We start from the raw sequence: 16,944 nt of genomic DNA, 5'->3' as shown, positions 1-16,944 counted from the left end.
GTTTAGTACAAAGTGGAAAGCCCCATGTCAAAGACAAGTCTAACCATGTGCTCTTCCTTATTGTTGTTTTTATGAGCACCCAGGCGTGAGTCATAGCTTTAACCAGCCCCAGACACAGTTTCTAATGGGAAAATTGAGGAATCACTTTGATATGAATAATAGATTATTAAATGTCATTAAAAGAAAAAAGCCACTCATTTAGATGAATAATGATAGACAAAAGCTTTTCCTTTTAACCCCTCCATCTATTCACTGAGTGCTGAGCAAAACAAACCCAAATTTAAGAACCACTCACTTAAATGTAGTAAGTGACGTACTTTATATTTGATTAAATATTACATATTTTATTCAAATATATTATTAATATGACAAGACTTTGTTGGTTTACTAAACACTATCCTCTGCTGAGTGAGTAGTTTGGCACAATGTGCAGTGTGTTGCCCCAGGGTCTCTGGTTTGAGTCCAAGTTCACAATACTAAGTGTAGCATGTTGTCCATGTGTCTGTGTGGGCTTCCTCCCATCTCCCTAAAACATGATAGCTATGCTAAAGTGCACGGTGTCCTATTTGGGGTGTGTTTTTGGCATGGCCACCAGATCCACTGCAACCCTGACCAAAATAAAGCAGTTACTGGCGAATAATAAATATAGTAATCCTTCGCTAGCTACAGCTGTCTAGCAAATCCCATCAGATGGGATAAAGCCAAAGGTGACAGCTATTTTTGACTACATTTGTTACCATATTTGCTAAACCAATTTTCATCTCACGATGACTCACTTTTAAAACATTTTACAATGAAATAAGGGCACCAATTACTTCAAGCAAACTAGAAAAGTTTTGTTAAATTAAAGCAGAAGTAACAACTTGAGAGAACATTTATTAATATGGGTTACATTGATATTGAAATATTTAATTTTGAGGTTTTTGTTTTTCATCTTTTTTCCCAGATTCTAGTAACAGCTAAGCAGACAACCAAGTCTGCAAGTCTGATCATTTGGAGTGGTGATGGCTAGCAAGTATTTCCTCAGATAACATGTAAAACCAGCCACCTGCTTTGTCAAGTCAAGCCAAGATGACTGCAGCATCATTATTTGAGCTCACAATTTTTAAACGCGGCTGCACTGGAGAACGCATCTTTGTATTTGCTTTAATGTTTACATAAGATTTCATTAGTTGAATTGGAAAAGATGTGAGTCAAGTTAGTCATCACTCACCTAAGTAAAAGAAAAACAATAGATTGATGGATAGATGGATAGATATTCACTACTTTGGAATTCAGGATTTGTGAAGCAACACTGACATTTTTTGCTACGTCAAAACTTTTTTTGTGGTTGATATTTTGCATAATTACAGTGCAATTTTAGTTGCATTAGTCATGTTAGTCATTTTAGCAATTTTCCTACACGTGAGAAAGATGCAAGGTGTAATTTCTAAATTCCAGCTGGTGCACATACCTCAGTATGACATGTGCAGTTTAGGTCTTGGTGACAACCTTGTTTATTATTTGGAAAGACGTCACACAATATCGTAAAATTTGTGATTTGAACCTGTCAGTGTTGTAAGACAGCGCACCTTGTTGGAAATGGTTTATTTAATCTCCACAAGCTTGCTATGCGATCAACAGGTTCATCTCACATGATTTTCCTGACATGATAGATAGATAGATAGATAGATAGATAGATAGATAGATAGATAGATAGATAGATAGATAGATAGATAGATAGATAGATAGATAGATAGATGTAGTAGTATGTGTATAAGAATAGTATGTGCATAGGAATATGTGCTAGCTGTATAGACAGTACAATATGTTTAAAAAAATCTGTGCATCATGTACACTGTCTGTGTATTATGTACACTGCAAGTACAAGAGATACCAAGTAATATACAGTGTATGTACAGATAATATATACATAAGGTGGTGTAACATAAACTGGGGTAAGCAATGCATTAACAGTTATATATATTTATAGTTAGAAAGGAGTGTATGGAAGGAGGTTGAACATTGAAGGATTATTCAGTTTTAGGCTACTTTTTGTAGCACACAATTAACTGCAGTCAGCCTCTGATTAGCAACTTGTCAAAAGCTGTAAAAACTGGAAATTCCAAACATTCATTTAACGGTGAATACATTGAATCCTGGCGAGCGGCACATTACCGTCTTGGGATGTAATTGTGACATGTTTTGTCAGCGTTGGCTGGATACCTGGGTGTTAGCCTGGGATGGTTTTTGTCTTGTTTTTGCTGACACCTTCTATAAAGGCTTTGTATAATTGGCAATGAGATAGATTGTTAGCTGCTGTTTAAGCTAGGTAATGTTGAGCATGGGCTTGTTTCCCAGCTGCCTAGCAACATTGTGCACATGGCTTTCTTGAACATTTAGTGTATTTTGTGTGTGTGCGCTTAACTTCAAAAACGCATTTACAAGCTGCACCTGAAAGCCAAAAGAGCTCTTATGACTTCATTTGAATAAGGAAGTGAGTCGTTAATCAAACATAACCCAAACGTCATCAAACCACTGTCCACCAGCTCTTTTCTGGATATATGTGCCACTTTCTCCAGACCTCAGATATTTAAACGTGTCATCTCAAAAATACAATATTAATTGACGTTGAAATCGATCGACATCTAGACATTAATCATGTAGAGGAGCTCTATTATCTATTGTCTTGTCAGCTTTTGGTGTTTTATGAGGCAAAGCAGATTTCGCATCGACATTAGTCAGTAATTCGGATCAGATCTGCCTCTTACATAAGCATTTTCGCTGCTCTCATTTCAGCCCCAGCTGACTAAACGAAGCTGCAGCTCTCTGTAGAGTAGAATTACGACATGCAGTTCACTTCCGCCTCAAATGCACTAGTCAGCAGCGACACACACATACGCACATGCACAAAAACACACACACATGGCCACGTCGCTGAACAGCGTGTTCCGTTTCTGTACAGCCGCAGGCAAAACAGTCAAATAAAGTGACAGACTACATGTTTTGCATACTGTACCAAGTACACTCTGCTCATGGCCAACATTTTGTGGCAAATGTCAAGGACACTTTTTTGTGAAACAAATATCAGTAGCAAAGATACAAAGAATGCTTTATTGCTATTTGCAAGTAAATCCTTTAGAAAGCTATGGGTGGAGCTCATCAATGGTTCAAAAGATCATTACAACAAAACAGTTAAAAATAGATCAATTGAAATACAAAAGGTCATTAAGAATGAAGCGAAACTCGATAAACTGGCCAATTATATACTTACATTGACATCAAATATGCAAAGTGAAGAACTTAAAAATGACAGAAACACTAACACTAATAATAATACTATAACATTCTAATACAAAAATAATCTAGGACATAGTTTTGTGGCTCAGCCAAGCACAAAGAGTTACTGTTACCTCCCTGAAGCTGATTTATTGTTCTATTCCTCGTATACCTCAGCTATTTGAGGAAGCTTAGGATTTATTCACGAACAACACGTCATATTTATAATGGTCACATTTATAATGGTCACATTTCATTTTGTGAATTGTCAGCAAAACAAGTTAGTTCCTCTTAGGACTTGATGTTTTAACAGCCATTAACAGTCATTCCCTCAGCAGCTTCGGCTTGTCATGTTACCAGGGAAGCAGAAAGTACGAAGTCATCTGTCCTGAAGACTCTCATGTGGCAGAAAACCTACTGACTGTAGACTGAAAGTGCTAACACTGGAGATTCCTTCCATCAATATAAATAAATCGTTCCTTATTTGAATTACTGTCAGTACTACTGCGAGAGCTGGCATTATGGAAACTCACTTCTGACAAATCAGATTTATGAATTTTCACACCATAGTGTGTATCAATTTATACTGTATAATATATATCATTATGACATCATATATTGTATAGTATAGTATAGTAAAGTATAGTATAGTATAACATAGCATAGCATAGTGTAGTATGAAATCCTGACACAGCTTTCTGATACTCTGCACAATAAACATGCTACATTATCCACCAGCATGCACACTTGCACACCATCACATACTATAGTGTTCGCTATAGTGATTCAAGCACATATTATCTTACACTCATGTTTCTACTCAGTGAAGTCCTTTATGGTGACTTTGCCCTAGTATCATGCCATTGAACCCAAAGGGTAAACCCCTAGTAAGATGGTTAGATAAGACTGCTCAGTATTGTGGGGACATCCCTACCCCACGATGGATTTGTTTCGAGTAAACGTACCTCAACCATCATCTGTCTCCGACATGGAAGCTGTTTGTGTCTATCTATATACTATTTGTGACTATTTTCACTCTGATAAAGAACATATGAGATTAAGATAACTCCGGCTGAGGCATTACGTCTCTTTGTGTGCTGCAACCAGAATAAAGGCAGCGTTACAGAAATTGAGAAAAATATTGACTTGTGAAAAAAAAAATCAAAACAGTTTTTTTCTTCAGGTGTTGGGGCTGATGCTGTAATGGCAAAGATGATCATTGTGAATTTGCTAATGGTACTGTAGTTGTTTTTGAACGAACAGCTCAAACACCTCTATTTTCCACCTTAAATGAAAACAGGGCACTCAAAAGTTTTGTAACCACAAAAAGGAAAAGCAGTGCAGAAGTTTAAATGAACACTTAATTCAAGGTTCCACGCTTTACCATGCGTCAGCCCCTTAGGAGGCTTCCTGGAATTGTTGGCTAGACAAACAGTTAGCAAACACAGCCTGACAAGCTGCCTGTCGATCTGGCTTAGCTGATTCTCATGGGAGGAAGTCCACTAGTCCGCTACTGGGCTGGGTGGGGTTGTAGTGGTGTTAGGAAAGGGTCAGGTGATCACCAGCCTGTCTGTCTATAACCTCTTCCAAGAATGAATGAAGACCTAACATTGATTAGTATAATGCCAGCCATATCCACGTGCTGTTTACTCCACTTCTGTTCACCATATGTTTATTGGACGGTAATGCAGCACCAGATTGCTCCTCCCAGCTGCCTGCTTGCTACTTACACATGTATCCGTTTTAAAGACCACGTTCTGAGGTTTTGTTTTTTTGAGAGAGAGCCTTCCTGGAATAAGATGCAATCTGAAATGAGTAATCTGATCTGAGCAGGCGTAACGTGGGACTACAGGAAGCAGGTATAGCGCCTGCACTGTTTCACTCTTTCTCTTTGCCGACTTGGGACGACTCACACTGCTTTTCTTTAATAATTGAACAAATAGCTTTGTAGTGCAAGTCTTTGATGTGTTTGAGCCATTTAATTTTTAATGACACACATCTTTAATTAAGAATTCTGAACATGACACACAGCTTTGATGTCCCAGAGACTGAAAAGCATCTCCCAAGTTGTCTGAAGTGTCTGCTGCACTTCAACTCAACACGAGTGAGATGACTCAACATCAGTATGGCAACATATAAGCACATCTATGACATGATGTCATTTTTAGAACTGATCAAGCAAAGCTAAACATACACACTACAAACTCTCCAGCGAGCTGCCAAGGGGTTGTGCAGACTCGCATACAAACATTATATTAAAGAGGTAAGAACAAATCTAGACACAGATATAGGTGATGTAATCTTTCGGAGAGCCCTTCTTGCCCAGCATGAGTCACTTTTCTCATCGGCCTACTCCTTCCACCGGAAAGCATCGCTATGGCAACCACAGCCTTATCAGGATAGCCTGTGTGACTAACCGCTTCCTGTTTACAACATTATGATTGCTTTCAGCGTTCAGCTCTGCAGACCTCCAGCAAAGTAGCACGCACACAAACACACACAATGCACATGCACGCGCACACACACACACACACACACACACACACACACACACACACACACACACACACACACACACACACACACACACACAATGTGCGCACGTGCACACACACACTCACACACCCTTTTACTAGAATGTCAGGCAACAACACCAGGGGTCTTTTCCACAAAGCATTAAAAGTGCAACATCCTGCTACACACTTAACCATATGAGCCCTTGTTCCACTAATGGACCTAGTTTTATTTACTCACTCAAAGCAAAATCCACAGGCCAGAGTGTGTGATTTAAGGTGATTGGAAAGCATGCGCCACATTTCAGCCTGGCTGGCTCCAGCTGCTGAGTGGGCAAGCACTAAATCGCAGCGTCACCTCCACTCTAGGGCACCGAAGGACAGAGCTGAGTGAAATACTCCTCTCCCAGCGAGCAGCACAGAAAGAATATATGACTATTGGCAGATCACGACACCGTGTAAACAGATCAATGCAGAGAAGAAATGGATGTCGAACCCAAAGCGGAGCATCTGGTTTGCAAGAAGAAATCTATGTAGCCAGAGTTAGTCTATGTGTTTCTGTTCATTGTGATATAATGGACAAGAAGCTGTGCTTATCCACAAAAAGGTTGAGTTCAAATCATAGGACTGCATTTGAGCCACTGCTGGGCCCTTTACTGGGCCCATTTACCCTTTACTGAGACCATTTACCTTCACATGTTTGCAGTCGACTTGGATATACATACATAATAAACACAGAATAAAAATGAATAAAAATTCCCACATTAAAGAAAATTAGGTAAATTATCTTTTATTGATTAAGGAAACTGAGATGACTAAGGTATATATATATATATATGTGTGTGTGTGTGTGTGTGTGTGTGTGTGTGTGTGTGTGTGTGTGTGTGTGTGTGTGTGTGTGTGTGTGTGTGTGTGTGAGTGTGTGTGTGTGTGTATTCTTCTACAGCCAACAGCAGCGCAGCCCTGCAAGATGCCTATCCAGAGGAAGAGACAAGGGATTTTTATCTTGTTAATTTTCAGTGCAGCTACTTCTAATAATGATAGTAAAATTTATATACATATACATATAAAATAGCAATATGATGTATAGTAGTGCCAGGTTTTCCTTTTATTAGGAGCAAGAATGAGTCTGGCATTTTTCAAAACAGTGGCTTCAGAAAAAGACTAGGAGAGGCACACCCAAAAGTCTGGAATAGGCACGCCCAAAGACACCCCCAACACACACACAGCATTTAGGAGATGAAAAGAGGCAGATATAAAATGGTGCACTTTGTGGAGGAACGAGCGTTGAATAGCTTTCCACTCGAGACTGAAGAGGAGGAGGTGATGTCACATAAAATCTCTCCCTTTCTCTCTCTCTCTCTCTCTCTCTCTCTCTCTCTCTCTCTCTCTCTCTCTCTCAATCCTCTTTGCAGGCCTGGAAAGGAGAACGGCATGCTGCCAAGGCAAAGGCTGCTGGGAAAGGGTGGATGCTGCCAAGCGGGGCCTCAGTCGCCGGCGTCAGAAGCACACATCTTTGTTCTCTGAGACCTGGTGTTCTGCCACGGGCCTCATTTCAGCCTCCGCATTATGGCTGCCCTGGACATGCGCCAGACTACTGAGAGCTCGCTACCTCTCCCACTTTTCTGCTCTCTCTGTTTTTCCATCTCTCTCTCTCTCTCTCTCTCTCTCCTGCTCTCCCTTATTCATCAGGTCATTTACGGCTTGCTGCCAAACATTCTGCTGTTGCCATGGCAGCCTGGAGAACGGAACGTTGGAGAAGCGCAGCAAAAGCAAGTCTTTCCTGGATCCAGATGTGCCACATCTGCAGGCGTTGGAAGAGCAGACAGCAATAGCTAGGCAAAATAATAATAATAGAAAAAACATGATCCGTTTCAAAATCCTCTCGGTCTAAATGAGAAAATAGGATAGTGTGGGTTTTTTAGGAAGAGTGTACTGTTGGACTGTAAACGCTGTAGTGGGTTTTGCCTTGAGTAACACATTTATTCAGGATAGTGAGAAGGTTGTTACCAGCTCCAAACAGAAATCAAGCGAGGTAGGCAGTAGTCTCCCAGGATAAAGGCTGTCATATTCGTAAACAGGTGCTTTATTTGGGTCAAACATTTTTCTCTCGTGTATCTCTCTGTACAACAAAAATCACTTTATCCAAGGCAGTTGTTACAGTTATAAAAACATTGTGTGTCACATTACCTTGCTAACATAATTTGCACCAGGAGCTTCTAGCTAGTTTGTGCTAGTTAACATGTGGTGGACTTGCAAACTGTAAGCAAAGCTAGAATGATAATTAGCTTTCCACTAGCTAGCTAGTGTATGTTAAAGCTAGTGCACTGTGGTGTAATGTGCTGTGCAGAAAACCGGAAGTTAGTTCAGGATCTATTTTCAGGTGACTTGTCACAAAATAGTGAATAAATAAATCATACACAGTGACAATTTCTGGTTTAAATGCTGAGGAACAGCTACTAAGCCAACTGCCTCTAGAATAAAATGCAGCTATAGTCAGTAGTAAGCCTTATTTTCTTTCTTTTTATTAAAAAAAATATTAAAGGAAAAGTGAAACCGATGATGACTTTGGATTTGAATGTTTCTGACACATAATAATTTTCCCTGACACGTAACACCCTCTCAACTGCAACCTCAGAGCTTCAGGGAGCAAAATGGTAAAGTCATCAACAAAACCTCAGTTTAACTGCCGTTTTTTTCTCTCTCCTTATTTCCCTCTGTCTCTCGCCCCTAATAACTGGTGTCTTTGAGCTTGATTGTTTCCCCAAAGGTTCCCTGCTATCTCAGCTGCTTGCAATACAGGTAACTGACATGAGCAGTTTTCACATGGCCTCCAAAAATAACACAGGCGCGGCAATGCTCTCTGTGACGTAACTAAGCCCCAGAGCAAGACCCGGCAAATAACGACAGCTTATGTAACGTCCAGACAGTCCTGTGTCTCTCTCTTTCTGTCTCCTTCTGACATCAAATGCTGCCATGCCATAATTTATTGCAATTCACTGCTTGTTTAGGAGGATGGACTGTTCAGAAAGAGTCTTTTCAACAACAGTGAAAAGATTAGAATTTCTTTTTTAAGTTATGAAAGCATCATTTTTCCCTGTTCACCATGTCAATGTTGCATGAGACTCTAAACTCTGAGGACAGGAGACATGCTCCAGAAATAAATTTTAATCCTACGATAATTGCCTACTCTGATCGTTTTCCTGGAATAGCAAATTATCAGAAGTATTTCAAACGTGTTATAGCACTGCCATGTGCCAAAAATTACAACATTTATCTCTTTATAGTTACATTCACTGTTGTGGAATGTCCAAGAAACAAGCTAGTTAGAATAACACAGCTATAAATAGGCATTGTGTGCTTAGATGAAAACATAGCTTGTACTATTAGCAAAAAACTTTGCTGAAACATTGGTGAATTTTAAATAAACGCCAAACAAAAACAATATTGTGTGTCAATTGAAACTATTGAAACTCCTTAAAAACTCCTTAAAACGTTTTATGCTGAATGTTATCTTAGTTTGAAGTTTCTCACTCTAAGTCTTCTCTTTGTGGTTTGGATGACATTCTTGTGAAAGCAAGCCCTCCCTTTATGAGTACTAGTGTTAAGAAAACCTTGGTGATACATCACTCATGAATCAACTTCTCGTTTCCAAGCATCTTGAGCCGTTTCCTGGCTTCCTTTTGCTCCTGTCATTGGGCCCAGATGAAGCTCCGCCTGCCATGCCGTACGGTGTGACCGCAGCAATTTCCCCTGCTCTTTATCAGGTCTGACATTGATAACAGATGGAAAGATTCTTACCATGTTCTTTCTCTCATCCCACGAACATTTGCATGTATTATCGTTATTTCATCTGTCTTCCTCTTCCTCTTGCCATAATCTGCAGCGTGAATAAAACAGCTTTCGTTTTTTTAGCTTTGAAACTGCCATGACCTAAGCAGGAGTTAATTGAGTTCTCAGGAAGCATAATGCAACAAGGATGGTGATGAAATGATGGTGCAAAATTTGAAGTTACTTCTTTCATGCTCTGTAAATAGATGTTAATGGGGTAGCTCACTAACATTTGAGTTCTCTCAGGGACACCAGCTGGCAGTGAGTACGGTTCGTCCCAAGGTGCTTACGGAGAAGAGCTCAGGTTGTGGTGTATTGGAGGACATCTGAGTGGCAGCTTGGGGGAACGGAAACCTGGATAAGCCAAGCAGAAAGCCAGTTGGGCCTGTCAGTCTGCTGCCTTCTTCTTCAGCAGTAGCCACCTGGCCGTGTCAGTGCTATCTAACCCTCTCTGTACGTTCTGCTTTATCTGCTAAAGCTCTGCGTGTGGCTACAAAGTCCACTCTGTGTCTTTAGTTGTTCAGTTATCATGACGGAATACAAGCTTGAATGAACCAGGAAGACATTAGAGGAATACATTAATACATTTGTGTGTGTTCATTAGCATTTTTTGGAAATGTGTGACATCATACATCCTCATATGTGTACAGTGTCAGTGGTCATGTACAAATAACTAATCTTGACTCATTTATTACCTTATTACATTATATTACATAATTTTCTCTCTCTTTCCAATAAAAGCACGTCTTATAATGTTTTGTTGCTAGCTTACTATTTACTCTCTACTTTCATTTATGACTAAATGAAGACTGATTTAGATGCAAAACTAGAGCAGATTTGGAGTTACTAAGGAAATAAAAGCTCCCAGGCCCTACTGTAATCCTCTTTTCACTAACTATTGGAGTTTCCTAGTCAGCCATTATCTAATGCTCTTTCTCTCTGTCTCTCTGTCTCTCTGTCTCTCGCTGTCTCTCGCTGTCTCTCTCTCTCTCTCTCTCTCTCTCACACACACACACACACACACACACACACACACACACACACACACACACACACACACACACACACACACACACACACACACAGAGGCAAGAATGAGGAGCAAAGTACACTAGGTGCCCTTGACGAGACAGATAAGCTGGAGTAATATGATTACACGTCCTGCATTGTGCAACCCGTGACTCACGGCTCTACTTACAGCCGTGACGAGGTCAGTCTGCCCAGGGTAAAGGGATTTTTGTTTTCGGATCAGTGTGTGTGTATGTGTGTGTGTACGTGCGGATGCGTAAAAGGGTGGGTGTGCTTAGTGTACAGGAGATGACCTTTCGTCACAGAGTTATGCTGAACTAGCTGGAAAGCACTTGCAAACAAACAGAACATGTTCGCATTTCCATTACTAGGCAAAAAATTTTACAGCAATCATACTGGATAGAGAAATGAAAGCGTTAGGCATAAGATCCTTTTCAGCGTTTAGAAGCGTCTACGTAAACAAAAAGATTAAGTTCAGTCTGGGCTGCAGCTCTTTGTATCCCAGCAACCCTGAAAGAAGTACAGATTAATTTGCTGATAGGATCTTTCAGTTCCACGGATTCCACCATGTGAATGCTGCAAAATACGTCACTGCAAAGGCCATGGGGGTTGATCGTGCCAGCCAAGTGCTTTGCCCAGTCTTACCACACCATCTCAGTCTCCAAACAGCTAGCTGGACCACGAATGATTAGTGCTATTGCCAACGGATTTCACTAACCTTTCCTCATAGTGCTGTTAAACATTAAACTCGGCTTATCGCTGTTTCTGGGTAGTCTGACTTTAACTACAGTGTGGAGCGTTGCGTCAGATATTTATCAGCGTGGCACTTTGAATAGCCTCCTGGGCTGTGCAAATTGTTACTTTTCCATCTGTCCTCTCAGGGGCTGCTGGACATCACCATGAGTGTGTGCATGTTACAAAGTACGGAGTAGTTGAGCTTGACGAAAGTTGTGTGTGTGTGCATATGTTTTACAATGGTCAAACCTACCCTTCTGAACTATCGGCCTAGCTAAGCAGGCTTACGGTCACTCTCTGTTGGTCACATGTCCTCTCTGTAAATACTCTGACCCAATTTTAAGTAAGACCCACCCTTATTTGTTTGTGGTCAATGCAATGAGATCAGCCCTTATTTGTACGCTTGCAATGCTATGACAACACGACTGGATTATCTACGTGACTGTTTCGGGTGACAACCGTGTACACGTGATGGTGTGTCACAACAATGGCTGTTATGGTTTTGCAATAAGGAATATGACTAAGCGAGAATTTTATTATTGTCTGGCTAAAGGATCATATGTTCCACAGAACATATGATCCTTTACTGTTTTTTTACAGTGTGTATATTATACTCATACTTAAAAAGCCTTTTCGTTTTTCATCTTAAAAATTCTTATTCTGATTATAATTGGAATGAAAGTCTGGATTTGCTATTTTGGAAGTGTAAATAATTCACATGTAGTTCGTTATTGTAACTATCTAATAATTATAATTAATTATGCCTATTTTATTATATATTATTTTTAATTTGGCATTTGAACATATTTACATATAGTGATTACAGTCGATTATAGTAACACATAAAAACACACACAGCATGGCTTCTTTTTCCTTAAACGGCAGAAATGTGTATTTTGGAATCCAGAGTAACATTCCTCATGTCCGGAAAACCGCATCCGAAATGCCTCAGCGCTTCAGAAACTCTAGCTTAATTTTTCCAATTTTTGTGTGTCTAGCACAGACTGTTTTTCTTCCATTACCTGCCCCCCTGCTGAACCGATTATTCAACCAAATAATGTGTTTATTGCTGTCTGCAATACAGTTCTGAGACTAATGTAAGATTACAAAGAGACTGTAGTTGGATCATTATGATTTTGTTACAAATGTAAATGAAATGATAATATTTGACTTGGAACACGCGGTAGAGTCTCAGGCAGCGTTCGTTGATCTAAAAAGCCGATTGTGTGAGAGAGAGCATAAGTCTGTGTGAATGAATGGTGAGAGAAGGTCAAACAAATGAACTGTGTGGACTTATCAAAGACATGACAGGGGCTAACAGCTAGCGGCGGTGCTGACACTGCAATTCTGCTTGGCTTATTTCAATCAGTCTATTTAAATAGAGCCATGCCATGCAAGTACACACACAAAATAGCCCAGAGGTGCGTCAGAGCTTTCACAGCTGACTGACTTGAAATACGCCTCACAGGAAACTTAGCATGGGGGAAAACCCAGACAGAGATGAGAGATGAGAGTGAGTATCTTTAAAAGTCAGAGGTAACCTCAGTGCGTATATGCACAAGAGTGCTTATGAGTAAAAAAATCCCTCACCCCCATTCTGCCAAAATACCACAGCCTACCAGTTTGCAAGGTCAAAATTCATATGAGCAGACAGCCCCTACCCATCCCCCTCTGGTTAAGGTTTGAGGTTAGTACAGACATGTGTCCAGATGTGTCCTTTCACCCAACTAGATTCATTTTTCACTTTTATCTGACCTAGATTAGAGAAGGAGTGAAATCCCCAACCCCCCATATACACCAAAGGGCTCTTGAGAGGAGGCAGGTTGACAGACAGGAGAATGAGATACAGTAGAAGAGTTTCCAAAAACCCTTATAAGCCGAATGAACACCTCCTTCCAGTAAACTTCATGTCACTGATTCCCAGTGCGGTTCATGTTGGCAATGCAATGTAAAATGTAAGGTCCACATCTGACCTAGGGTCTCATTCCTCCCGGGTCCACTGCAGTAACTGGGACTGTACTTGTCATATAAGGGAATCCAGTTTGATTTATTTTTTGATAGATCCAATTCAATTCAACCCAAATGTTAGTCTAGTTAGCAAGCAGGTATTAGCGAAGCATCACAGAAAAGAACAAACTTCATTATAGACAAGAGAAGATTAGAGAACTAAAACTAATAATAAACAGAAATATTGTAACTGTGTAACCATGGTGTAACCCATGAACATTAATTTTCCAGAAGTATCATTCATTCATCTTCAGTAATTACATTATCCTGGTCAGGTACATGAGCCTATCCCTGGAGTGTGGCAGGAAAACGCCCTGTATGGCACGCTGGTAAATTACAAGGCGTCATGTAATTTAGCATTTCACAAGTATACTATACCTCCTGAATGTTTTCAGGAGGTGGGAGAAACCAAAGAACCTGGAGAAAATCCCATATTGATACAGAAAGAACAAATGAAATGCTACACAGTCCTGACCTCAGGATCGTACCTGGAGCTCTGGAGCTGGGAGCTAGCAATGCTATACCCTGTTTGTTAAGCATAATTACTGTAGTTAGTTGTATTAAATTTATAAAGCCTTTTCAAACTCATTTAACAATATAACTAAGGAGACTGTTGATTTTCTGGACTGTTTGGGGTTGTTTCCACTGGCAGCATGTCTTTATATTGTCTGCACAGAAGACTTTACAGATAAAAGCTAACCAGACAAATCATTTGCTTCAGTCATCAGTTACCTAGCAACAGTGTTCTGACAACTTAAACCACATGATCACCAAGTGTACCATATGTTCTTCTTTTCCTTTGAGATAAGTTAGATAGCTTCAAAATTTAGCAAACTGTTTTGATGATCATGATATAAATTAATTGAAATAAAATAAAATAAAATTTAATTAAATTAATATCACTAGTGCCACATTACAAAAAAGGTGGCCCGATTTTTTAGATTTTATTTTTATTTATTTTTTATTTTCAGTCAAAATACCTCTCAGTGAAACAGGAACACTAATAAATGTATCTGTCTAAACAGCTAGCTCCAGAATGAGACATTAGCACTAACAATTATATTTAAGTCAATTTTTATATTAGCTATAAACATACAAATTTATACCCATGTCTGTCAAGTGGAGCACAGTGCATTGGTATTTGTTGTAAAACACAACTCGGAGAAGGTGACATAAGCACGTGGGTATGGATTTAGTGTTATTAGTGTTCTGTTAGCACATTCACAAATTAAATGGCTGAAAGTGACAGATGGTTTCAGTTGTCTTAAAATAAGAGACTGAAAATGAAGAAGTGCTGAACAGGATGCTGTCTGAAACCATGAAAATGAAAAAAAAAAGATGAGGTAATGCTGGAATTGATTAGCTTTAATGTGGCTTTGTATCTGCATCACTCAAAGAAAACAGAAGCAAGTTGATGGATTTCTGATTAAAAAGAGCCAAACTATCGAATTGAGGTATATGGGACTTTTTTCTCTCTTCTTCTTCCGCTTGACTTTGTTCTTCTGTCTTTCCTTTTGTCTTTCATCACTCTGTGATGACCGAGATGTCTCGGCATGGACATGGCATAGCTGAGGTCATCCATCTGCCCTGCACATAAAGGGCCTTTCAGCCTGCGCAACCATGCTTATCAGAAGGAAATGGTTGTCAGCCTCTCACATGAGCCTACACAGCTCCGATACAGTCTGCGAATCTTTTTTCCTCTTCATTCTGCATGTTCTTTCTTCGTGCACCCCACCTTGCTCTTTGCTTTGCTCTGTGAACAATGCCGCTTCTCTCCGTTCAAAGCGAACCTGATATGGTCCTGAGCGGGCAGGCCTCTCACCTATGGGTGGAAGCAACCGGATCTTGTGAGAGAAGAGGACTCACGGCTTCACAGAGGATTGAATGACCGATAGATTCAGTGCCTCTGTGAGATGGAGGGAGAGAGATGTGTGTGAGTGAGCCATGCGAGATAAAGAGAGAATTGCAAGGTGTGACTGTATGCATGTGTGTGTGAAACAGAGAGATGGTGTTGCTTTACAGTCCTTCGGAGGTCACAATAAGCTGAAAGAGACACAAGGCCACCGCAAGATGAACACAGTGAAGACTTTCTGAAAAATTACCAACACACAGTCAAGCTAAAACAACCTCCACCCACTCGCACGAGTGTTCACTTTTGAAATAATTTCACATAACTTATTCATTTGGTTTATAACACATTATAAAAATAAATAAATATTCACAGTATACCTGAACACAGTGTAATATTACTGGGAAGACAACTACAACTACTATTTTGGACAACTGCAAAACAATTTGTTTCACAGTCGGAATTTGGCATCCCATACTATTTTGATATTCAAATACTTATGGATATTATTATGTGGCTTAATTAATGTCTAAAGCAAGAATCCAAACATTTAGGCATGTATTTATGAAAATCATAAAAAGATGAAATGGACTATTCCAACTGGTTCACACCATTCAATTTCAGTTTTATTTGTTAACTCTATCTGAAGTGACACTTTAAATTAAAATGGTCACAAAGTAGTTTTTGAGTGTTAAAGAAATCTTGTAGTAGATTTTGGTCTTTAATAATCAAGCCAGATGTGACAATGGTGAGGTAAGCTCAGTTAGATGGCAGGCATAAGAGAAACCTCATTATCATTCTACAATTGCTTACTAAAAAGTCAATAATATACAATTATTACTTAAAGTTGATGGATAAATGTGTTAAGTTTGAGGCTTTAAAGGATGTTTAGGTTGAGATTGTGCTTTATGTTTACAACAGCAGTCTACATTATCCAGCTAAAGAAGGCATGAGACTGAGCCATTTTCCAGGTATGTTTTAGTATATCCAACATTAGTCTTGTAGCCACAATGCAAACACCAATATGTCTCAGCTGATAAACTACATTTGGGTTGGAAAACGGTGTAAATATGATTTTCCACAAAACTATTCTGGAAGCCTCGGAAATATTCATAGAGCCCTAACACTTCTGAAATAGTATCTTGTTGCATCTCTGTGCCATGTGGGTGGATGGATATTAGAAAGCACTGGAGTGAGTGTTTGGAGTTTATTTGTAAATCCCCCCCCCCCTCATCTCTCTTTCTCACTGCTGCATGGAGTAGAGAACTGGCATTTCAGTCACGCAAAGGTGAAGGCTCGGTCAGCTCGTCTGTAGCCGAGAATTTCACGCATGCCTGTCAGCCAGTTATTCAGCACCTCGGTGTCGAACACTACAGATCTTCCACTCCTCTAAATCTCACACTCTTTCTCACTCACACACACTCACATCCACACACTTTCTAACAGGTACCCGAAACATCGCCATCTTGTACACAGAGTCAGTGCTTCAAAGGCTTGTCAGGGTCGACTTCAGTTTGGCCCGTCATGGCGTTCGATCTGCTCTCCTTAACAAACAGCAGCACTGCTGAAACCAATCTAGGCCATTGACATCAGGTCACTGACATCAGAACAATAAAAGCAGGTAAATTCAGGAAGAGAGAACAGAGGAAGGACAGCCATGGGCTTGTTTATGCTTTAGAGAGGCAACAATGCAAGATCATGTTATTGAGCCAAGTGAGGCGA

The 16,944-nt window shown here is 39.9% G+C and overlaps 1 long non-coding RNA gene across 1 annotated transcript; it reads left to right on the top strand.

Annotated features, from left to right (window-relative positions):
• Positions 1–418: 418 nt before the first annotated feature.
• LOC125140125 lies at positions 419–10,338 on the top strand. The gene is made up of 3 exons (XR_007139365.1): positions 419–5,117; positions 7,187–9,538; positions 9,849–10,338. It is a non-coding gene; the product is annotated as an uncharacterized LOC125140125 (long non-coding RNA).
• Positions 10,339–16,944: the final 6,606 nt, after the last annotated feature.

Source organism: Tachysurus fulvidraco, chromosome 2 (assembly GCF_022655615.1).
Source record: "Tachysurus fulvidraco isolate hzauxx_2018 chromosome 2, HZAU_PFXX_2.0, whole genome shotgun sequence".
Taxonomy (NCBI): domain Eukaryota; kingdom Metazoa; phylum Chordata; class Actinopteri; order Siluriformes; family Bagridae; genus Tachysurus; species Tachysurus fulvidraco.
Note: the sequence above shows the minus strand (reverse complement) of the source record. Positions and strands in the feature narration are given on the sequence as shown.